At 35.6% G+C, this 6,879-nt stretch overlaps 1 pseudogene; it reads left to right on the top strand.

Annotated features, from left to right (window-relative positions):
• The first annotated feature begins 3,574 nt into the window (after window positions 1-3,574).
• Window positions 3,575-4,731, top strand: LOC100021409 (nucleosome assembly protein 1-like 1-A; annotated as a pseudogene).
• The last annotated feature ends 2,148 nt before the right edge of the window (window positions 4,732-6,879 follow it).

Here is a 6,879-nt window from a genome sequence, read left to right as displayed (position 1 = left end):
GTTGTCTCCCTTCCCTCTTCCCTGTTCCCTCCCCCCTCCAGGAGTTGACAAGCTTCCACTGCCAAACACTTCATTTTATAGATGAAGAAACTGAGGCCCAAAGAAGTTAAGTGACATACTAGTTAACACAAATTTACTATTTCAAACTCATTGTTCTTTCCATTCTACCATACTAATTCTCCCTCATGTTGTCCCTAAGTTTCTCTTTCTCTAGATAAAAAACTCAAATTCCTGCAATTGATTCTTATGTGGCATTATTTTGAGACATTTTTTTAAAAATGAAATTAATTTTCTAATTAATTTTTTATTTATTTTTGACATCCTTTTCATTTTAAATCCTGAGCTCCAAAATGCCCTCTTTCCTCCCATCCCCTCCCTTACCCACTGAGAAGGCAAGCAATGATATTGATTATGGAAAGAATATTTTTCATATAATCCATATTTTTTAAATGCACAAAGAATAAAGTTAGAAAATTATACTTCAATTTGCACTCAGAGTTTATCAGTTCTCTCTCTGGAGATGGATAGCATTTTTTTCACCATGAACCCTCTGGAATTGTCTTGGATCACTGTCCTGGACTAGAGAATCCAAGTCTTTCACAGTTGATCATTATTATAAAATTGCTGTTACTGTACACAATGATCTCCCAATTCTTCTCATTTCCCCTACATCAGTTCATTAAGGTCTTGTCATGTTTTTCATCATTTTTTATAGCACAATAGCATTCCATCATAATCACATGTCAATACTTGTTCAGCCATTACTTAGTTGATAAGTATCTCCTTGATTTCCAATTCTTTGTCAACACAAAAAGAGCTGCTATAAATATTTTTGTATATATAAGAAGATTTTTTTCCTTTTTCTTTGATCTCTGAGATATAGACCCAGTAATGATATTGATGGATCAAAAATTTTATAGTCTTTTGGGCATAATTTCAAATTGTCAACCAGAATGGTTGGACCAGTTCACAACTGTACCAACAGTTCATGGGTGAACCTATTTTTTCATTCATTCCCTCAATTTTGAGATTTTTCATCATTTTAATTACCCTGGTTTGAATTCTTTTTAGTTTATCAGCATCCTTTCTAAAACATGACACCCAGAATTGAACATCATACACCAGCTACTTTTGACTTCCCTAGTCCTAGACACTATATCTCTCAATGTAGCCTAAGGCTACCATATCACATTTTCCATTTACATTGATTTTGTGATCCCCTATTACCCCGAATCTTTTTCAAATGAAATGCTGTCAGGTTGTGATTACTTTTTCTTGTAAAGCTGATCTTAATGCTTTATTATTAACTTAATATTAAGCATCAACACAACTAATTGAATTTGCTTTATAAATAATTTATATTTAAATTAATTTCAGCATATAAAATGTCATAGCTTTTTAGTCACCCCTTTCTTATTTGCCCATTTGTTATTATTCATTCTTCTACCTATTAGCATTTAATCTTTTCATCTGGTTCTGCTTTCTTTTTAGTTTTGCATTACTTCACGAAGGTATTTTTTTCAGTTTTAGGTGTATTCCTCAATTGTGCTATATTATTCCATTACATTAATATATCAAAATGCATTTCACCATTCCCCTATTGTTGAATATTTAAGCTTCTTCCAGGTTTTGGGGTTATTGGGGGTTTTTTCAGTTAAAAGTAATTAGATAAAAAAGATAGATTTTATTTTTTGTTAACACTTTCAGGTTATATATATCCAGTCATAAAATTAATAGATCAAAGGGTATGATTATTTTTAAATTTCCTAAATATTGCCAGATTGTTTCCTCTCCCCAATACATTAAGTTTTCAATTCCTCCAAGAATGAAAAAGTATATTTGTTTCTCTATCTTCCTATTTTAAATAGGTCTTTCTTACATTTAAAGTTGTCATCTAGGAGAGGTTTCATTGAGGGAGATAAAATGAGATGGAGATCTAACTCTTTCTGACCATATTGCCAAATAATTTTCTTAATTGCATTTGCTAAATAATTATTTTCCTCATCTTTTTCAGTTCCACAGGCTTATCAAGTAATGATCATTTCTAAACATTTAGATGAATCTTTATCCTAATGAACAGCTAGATGTTGCAATGGATAGAGCACTGGATCTGGAGTCAGGAAGACTCAAGTTCAAATCTGGCCATAGATACTTATAAGGCAAATCATTTAACCCTGTTTACCTTAGTTTCCTCATCTATAAAATGAGCTGGAGAAGGAACAGCAAACCACTCCAGTGTCTTTGCCAATATAACTTCAAAATATATTTGCTCAGAAAACCCCCAAAAGTTGGATATAACTAAAAGGATTGAATGACAATAACAACAACTCTGTCTTATTCCATAGATCCTTTTTGCTCAGTACTGGATACTTTAGAGCTAATATGGGATGCAAAACAATGCAATGGATGGCTCACAAGATCACAGAGTGTTAGCTTCTTGAGGGTAGGGATTGTCTTTTAGCTTTTTTGTGTGTAGGTGACACTTAGCACAGTGCCTGGCACTTACTATATGAATAAATGTTGACCAGTTGATGAAATTATATTATAAAATAATAAGTGCATCAGTATTTGTCTGGAGCCATCACTTGTAACAAGTCATGGCTGCATCAGAGCAGTGCTTCTCTTTGTTTCATTAATGTCATTTTGTCAAGAATAATGGCCCCAATGTACCAGAGTATTATTGCTGGTAGCTCTGATAAACCTAGGAAAAATCATAAAGTGCCTAGACATATTTGCATAAGAAATACTTATTAAAGAATAGACTTTACTATTATGCACAATTTTCAACTTATGCAAAGTGTCTTCAAGTATGTTGATAGTGCAAAATGAGGTCCTACTTTTTGTGTTTGGCATCTGCTAGTGCCATATGCACACACAGATGTGTATTGTGTATATATGTATATATGCGTATATATTAATTGGAGAGTTTCATCGTTTTTAGCACATACATCCAGTCCAGCCATAGACATTGAAAGGCTCTAGAAGTATTGAGATCTTCCTTTATTTTAGTCATTATTCCATAAAATCCTTAGCGTTGTCCTTATATGGATTTTGTACATTTCTAACCTAACTAGATTAATTCCCAAAAATCTGATCATTTTTGTTATTTTTAATGGAATTTCTTTTAATAGCATTTTCCAAATCTTTATTACTTGCTAATAATAATGCAAGAAATTCTTTAGTTAGGAAGATGATTTTTAAACACAAATTCAAATAGCTTTAAATTTATCACAATTAAATTTCATCACTTTAAATTAAACACATCAATCTAGCCTATTTGGATATTTGGAATCTTTTCATGTAATATGTTAATTATCTCTCCTAACTTTGTGTCATCTGCAAATTTGTTAAGCATGAGTTATGGCATTAGGTCCAGAGTGAGAGCCATGACAGCTTCTCAGGTCTGTAGTTATCCCTCTGACTTCAGGAATATGCCCAACGGCCAGCACCAAAGTAGCAAAAATGCTCTTTGTGGTGGGTCTCCTCCCGCCATTGCCACTGCCCGCTGCTGCCATCTCCGCGACCTCTTGGTTTCCGCAGCAGGTGCAGTTCTCATATTTGGAGGTCTTACAACATGGCAGAGATTGAACTTGACCAACAAGATGTGGAGGATGCTGAAGAAGTAGAAGAAGAACCTGGTGAAGATGCAAATAGCAAAGTCCGTCAACTGACAGTTCAGGTGATGCAAAATCCTCAAATTCTTGCAGCTCTTCAGGAAAGACTGGATGGTTTAGTGGGAACATCTACCAGATACATTGAGAGCTTGCCAAAAGTAGGTAAGTGAAGGGTGAATGTCCTCAAAAACCTTCAGGTGAAATGTGCACAGATAGAAGCCAAGTTCTGTGAGGAAGTTCATGCTCTTGAAAGAAAGTAGACTGTTCTTTACCAGCCACTTTTTGATAAGAGAAGGGAAATCATCAATGCAATTTATGAACCTATAGAGGAAGAATGTGAGTGGAAACCAGATGATGAAGACATTTCACAGGAAATGAAAGAGAAGGCTAAACTTGAAGAAGAGAAAAAAGATGAAGAAAAAGAAGACCCTAAAGGAACTCCTGAATTTTGGCTGTCTGTTTTTAAAAATGTTGATTTGCTCAGTGATATGGTTCAGGAACATGATGAACCTATTCTGAAGCATTTGAAAGATATTAAAGTGAAGTTCTCAGATGCTGGACAGCCTATGAGATTTACGGTAGAATTTCACTTTGAACCCAACAAATATTTCACAAATGAGGTGTTGATGAAGACATATCGTATGCGGTCAGAGCCAGATGATTCTGATCCCTTCTCCTTTGATGGACCAGAAATTATGAGTTGCACAGAGTGTAAGGTAGACTGGGAAAAAGGGGAAAATGTTACTTTAAAAACTATTAGTAAGAAGAAGAAACACAAAGGATGTGGGACTGTTCAAACTGTGACAAAAAATTTCCAATGATTCTTTCTTCAATTTCTTTTCTCCTCCCGAAGTTCCTGAGAGTGGAGACCCGGATGATGATGCAGAGGCTATCCTTGCTACAGACTTCAAGATTGGTCACTTTTTTATGTGAGTGTATTGTCCCAATATCAGTATTATACTTCATAGGGGAAGCTACTGAAAACCATAATGATGATTATGATGAAGAAGGTGAAGAGGCTGATGATGAGGAAAGGGAAAAAGAAGCTGATGAGGAAAATGATCCAGAATATGATCCAAAGAAAAATCCAAAGCCAGTCAAGTGCAAGCAGCAGTGAGCAGTGTGCGCTGTGGTCAGGAGGATTACTGCGCTGTCCCATCCTAAACACAACTAGTAGTTACTTACAGCCTTATGATTTATATTTTCTTAGTAGAATCAAGTAAGAAATGTTTGTTTAAAAAGGGGGAAAAAAAGAAAAATGAACATTTTAGGACCAGTTCAAACTATAGGTTCATTCTACCTAGCATTTTCATATTATAATTTCTGCCAGATATGTAGAATGCAGTGAATCCCCTAACACATGCCCATTGCTACATAGTTTGGTTCTTGTGAAGTCTTTTGTCGTGTAGCTATTAGACTGCAGCTGCAAAAATTATCCAAACAGGTATTTGAGACAAATATTGGTTTAGAAAAAAGAAATCCTTCTGAAGAACCAAGCAAAGTATTTTTTTAGCCCAGTAGTTGAATGGGTTTAAGTCTGCTTGCACTAACTGTGCCTTCATTACTTTGTTAGAGAAATGCAGTGGCTTGTGCTAACTAGGAGACAAAAGCATTTTGAAAATTGATTTGAGAAGAGACTAGTATACGGTTAAGAATTTCCAGTAAGACCACATCTAATGTTCGTAACTGTCTGCTTGTTTATGGATTTTTGTATTTTAATGTGACCTAGTGATCTACAAAGAAACTTAGTCATCCTAGTAAGGCTATTGTTTACCACTGGGGTGTGAATAAAACCTAGTATTTTTCAGGAAAAAAATGCTCTATGTGGCAAATACCACCTTGCTTGGGTTGATCTCAAGCTTTCATCTATGGTCCATTCCCTAGAAACCCTGCTTAATCTTTGTATAATTCCCTTGGCACTAATAGAAGTCCCAATCTGCATACGGCAACCTTGTAGGGCCATCTATCACATTCCCCCATGTCTTATGGCTGACTGGGATGAAGCAACTATGTAGAAGTAACTATAGTTACTTAGAGCCCCTTGGAAACTAACTCTTCTATATTTATGCATCCTTCAAAAAAGATTGTGCCAGCAAACCAATCATAAACATGTTCCATTATGTCAAACTTTTGGAATCCTTTGAACCCAGGATTGAGACAATATGTCATCTATGTCTTTACTCAAGTTATTCATAAAACTTATTAAATAGCACAGGGCCAAGGATAAATCACAAAAGCACTTTGTTGAATACCTCCTTCCAAGGAAATATCAAAGCATTAATAATGCTCTTTGGGACAAGCCATCCAACCAGTACTGCACCCTTCTAGTTTTAATTACTTTCAGTCATTTTTTTAGTCATGTCTGACTCTCTGTGACCCCATTTGGGGTTCCCTCAGCAAAGATACTGGAGTGGTTTGGCATTTCCTTTTCCAGCTCATTTGAAAGATGAGGAAACTAGGGCAAACAAGGTTAAATGACATGCCCCGTGTCACACAGTTGGTAAGTGATGCTAGATTTGAACTCATGAAGGTGAATCTTCTGAACTCCAGGCTTAGCACTCTCATCCACTGTACCACCTAACAGCCTCCAGTTTTGATCATATCTCATTGTAATAATAGTTAACATTTACATGCACTTTAAAGTTTACAAAACATTTTACAAATATTATGGGAATTTTTCTCACAACAACCTGTTGTTAAAATAAATAATATTCACACCTAACACACTGGCCAATATAACAGCAAAGGAAAGTGATAAATGTTGGAGGGGATGTGGCAAAATTGGGACACTAATACACAACTGGTGGAGTTGTGAATTAATCCAACCATTCTGGAGGGCAATTTGGAACTATGCTCAAAGGGCAATAAAAGACTGTCTGCCCTTTGATCCAACCATAACACTGCTGGGTTTGTACCCCAAAGAGATAATAAGGAAAAAGACATGTAAAAAATAGTCATAGCTGCGCTCTTTGTGATGGTAAAAAAAATGGAAAAGGAGGGGATGCCCTTCAATTGGGGAATGGCTGAACAAACTGTGGTATATATTGGTGATGGAATACTATTGTGCTCAAAGGAATAATAAAATGGAGGAGTTCCATGTAGACTGGAACAACCTCCAGGAATTGATGCAGAGCGAAAGGGGCAGAACCAGGAGAACATTGTACACAGAGACTAATACACTGTGGCACAATCGAATGCAATGGACTTTTTTACCAATAGCTATACCATGACCCAGAAAAATCCAGAGGAATTTATGAGAAAGAAC

This window comes from Monodelphis domestica, chromosome 1, assembly GCF_027887165.1.
Source record: "Monodelphis domestica isolate mMonDom1 chromosome 1, mMonDom1.pri, whole genome shotgun sequence".
NCBI classification, from domain to species: Eukaryota; Metazoa; Chordata; class Mammalia; order Didelphimorphia; family Didelphidae; genus Monodelphis; species Monodelphis domestica.
The sequence above is the reverse complement of the archived record's forward strand: the minus strand, read 5'-3'. Positions and strand labels throughout refer to the sequence as shown.